Source organism: Polypterus senegalus, chromosome 3, assembly GCF_016835505.1.
Source record: "Polypterus senegalus isolate Bchr_013 chromosome 3, ASM1683550v1, whole genome shotgun sequence".
Taxonomy (NCBI): domain Eukaryota; kingdom Metazoa; phylum Chordata; class Cladistia; order Polypteriformes; family Polypteridae; genus Polypterus; species Polypterus senegalus.
Window position 1 is genome coordinate 299,672,876 of NC_053156.1, and position 3,332 is coordinate 299,676,207.

The 3,332-nt window shown below is 44.4% G+C and overlaps 1 long non-coding RNA gene across 1 annotated transcript; it reads right to left on the bottom strand.

Annotated features, from left to right (window-relative positions):
- Window positions 1-1,002: 1,002 nt before the first annotated feature.
- On the bottom strand, window positions 1,003-2,891 carry LOC120526930. The gene is made up of 3 exons (XR_005633236.1): window positions 2,780-2,891; window positions 2,084-2,137; window positions 1,003-1,097 (listed from the first exon to the last, which is right to left on the bottom strand). It is a non-coding gene; the product is annotated as an uncharacterized LOC120526930 (long non-coding RNA).
- Window positions 2,892-3,332: the final 441 nt, after the last annotated feature.

Genomic DNA, 3,332 nt, shown 5'->3' on the forward strand with positions numbered 1-3,332 from the left:
GAGAGAGAGAGACGGCTATTGAAAGGAAAGGCAGCACAGCAAGTGGTCTCATGATGGAGGGATGAATTGGCTCCACTGGTTGTGCAGAGGAGTGAGTACAATCAAGGTGCCATCCTCTCCATGCAGCCGAGGAACCAAAGGATGATGAGAGGATAACCAACCTCGAGTGGTCGGCAGACTCCGATGGAGGCCACCAAGAGGGGGTCTGGATGGAGAGGACTGTGGCTGCTGAAGTCTCCGGCAGCTGAACGAGCAATGGGTGAGCTGGGGAAACTAGGAAGTAGTTGTGCTCATCCTGTTTGACCCAATGACTATTGTTGGTTTTTATTCTCATTTTTAGCCTTGTTTTTCATCACCTGTTTTTGTGGATTATTTATTTATGAATTTTTGAAGCACTGCACTTTCTTTTTGAACACTTTTGATTTGTTTTAATAAAAGCACGTGGACACTTTTTACAATCCTGTTGCTTGGAGTGCCAGAGTCATCCAGTTACTTTTTCGATGTTGTTGGATTTAAGAGTGTCCCGAATATGAAAGAAGGATCATGGAGCCGGACCCGCACTGTCACAAACACGTTTGACATTGTATGTGCTGTGAAACATCTTGAAGATGCAATCCAGCTGTCCTTCTATCCATTTTTTGAGCTTGCTTATTCAATTCACAAAGTCAATGGAAACCTGAGCCTATCGCAGATGCATTGGGTACAGAAAAGCAACCAATTTTTGAAAGTCGATCCATCAAAGGGACACGCAAGCTTATAGGACAGAATGTATTTGGATTAAATGTGATCGACTCCAGTGGACAAGATGGACCAAACATCAATCAGAGTGGAGCTTCAAGATTCTAAGTTGAAAAGTTAGGGGAGCCATTTAGAATTGGACATCATGTAAACAGTGAAGAAAAGTAAGGAGAGGATAAGCAGTGTGAAGAACTCGGTCAGCTAATGTCAGAAAACAAAGTCAACTCCGTCATAAACGATATGAAATCACTCAAGAGATAAAGAGAAGAGATTTGCATGATTTATTTCTTTATTTTAGTTAATCATAATTAACAGAGGTGGTCAGCTTTACTGAAGACTTCTCTGGCTTCACCATCCATCTAAATATAAAGAGAGAAAAAAATGAACAACAAAATGAATGACATTTTAATGTTATTAAATCAGGGTCATATATCAACTAGAAAGCCATCCAGCTGTTTTTACAAAAAGACACATTGACTTCCATATACGAGTTCAGTCAGAGTATTCAATCTATGGACTGGCACCACTAACATCTTATCTAGTAAACCGTCTTTGAGGCTGTAGCGCCAAATGAGAGCACAGTCATGGGTCTGAGATGTAAACTGAGGATAGTGGGTGTCTGATTTAAGAAAGAAAAGTCAGTGTGATGTGACAGGATGCAGAATATTTCACTTCAAGTTACTCTTTTCTTATTAGCCATATTTTGGATAACAGCCTTATGAAATCCTCAACGACCCTATAGCAAGACTCTACAGTCTGCACGAGGTCTGTACATTTGAGGAGGTGTGACGGGCCGCCTCAGACAATACCTGGCCGGGACACCAATGAAATGGAAGGACTGGGGGAGAGAGCGTCGGTGAGGCAATACCTCCCCTGGGACGCTAGAGGGCACACTGGGAGCTGGAGTTTGGTGCAGTCCTGTTTGGTTCCGAGGGGGAGGCCGTCAGGGGGAGCTGCAGAGCCCTATATTGGACTTCCACCACAGCTGGGAGTGATTCCAGGTAATCCTGATGAACCCTGTGGAGCACTGAATAAAAGGAGCCGCCTCACTCCATTTGGAGAGCCAGAGTCGGGAGGAGGTGGATGAAGCTCACTGGGAGAGGAGTGGAGGCCGAGGAAGATGTAATGGAAAAAGGACTGTCTTATGGTACTGGTACTTTGGACTGTATCATGCTGTGGGGAGGAAGGAAAAGCGCACCCTGACTTGTAAATAAAATGTGTGTTGTGTGACAAACTCTTGTCTCTGCCTGTCTGTGTTGGGTTAGGACAGCTGTACGCGCCCCGGTGGTCCATAGATGATACACAAATGAACTGGGCAGTCTGATCTGATGTTTAAGTGACCTACCTGAACTTAATCCAGCCATCCATCAGCATGCCTGCGGTTAGCATTATCAGGCCCCTGAAAAAACAGAAAAGTCGGGTTAAGCAAAGTGCCTAAAGCTGCAGTCAGCATGACACACAACGTCGTCTTTTGGACTTTTAAACATTTTTTTGGAACTGTTGATGATACAAATGAGTGTCAAATCAGTCAAAGGTTGTGAAAGGAAGAATAAAAAGAAAATGGCTGGCCTCTCTTTACACCTATCATCATCTTCTGTACTTCCTGTACTGTGTGATTTTAGGTTGGGAGCAGGCGCTGATTACAACGCATTGTTGCACCCACCACATGACGTACCACCCCGATTGGGACCCTGAGTGCAGATTGGTGACACCTCAGCGCCACAGTGGAACAGTGGGAGGTTTTATTATGGTGGCCGGAGTGCCAATCATGTCACCAACACTCAAGTTTTCCCTTCTTGCACGGCTGGGTGCAGATTAACGGCATCCCCAGGACAACACAATTGCAGGTTAGAGAAACAATGAAAATAGGAAGGTGAACAGTCACTGTCACATTAGACTGTGTCCGGTATTTAAATGAAATGTCAGATAAAATATAACCCTGCTGGATTAGTGTGACCACCGACCAGTACAGCCACAAGTTACCACATTTATAAGAATTAGCTTCACGGTACCCAATGTCAGTTAATGTCTGAATACTCACCGCAGCAGCGATTGTTGCGATCAGAGCCAAGGCGGCCATGAGACGGACTGCAATGCTGGCAAACATGGTGCTTGATTCAGACGCTGAAGTTTCTGGATCTGTAAACATCACCGCATCCTCTGCTCTTTATATACTGTGTCGATACCGAGAAGATGCAAAAACGTCAAGGGTGGGATTGTAGGAATAAGTTGGAGAATTTACATCAATTTACAATCCAGCTTTTTTACAGAACATTACGCTCTATGCTAATTATTCTTTTAATGCTTCTAACCAGCATTGTGTCATTAAAGACCTGAAGCCACTTTGATTATTTTGCATCTTATCCTGATGGAGTGTGAAGTTTATATAATGCAGAGTTGACTGACTTGCTCACCCACTCACTTAAAAAGCTGGAACTTGGCAGGAGGATACATCCATCTGAAAGGATATGTTGATATATCAATATTTTGGGGGCATTTTCTACCCCCGCCTCCAACCCTACGATGGACTGGCACCCTGGCCAGGGTTTGTTCCTGCCTTGCACCCTAGGCTAGCTGGGAAAGGCTCCACCAAG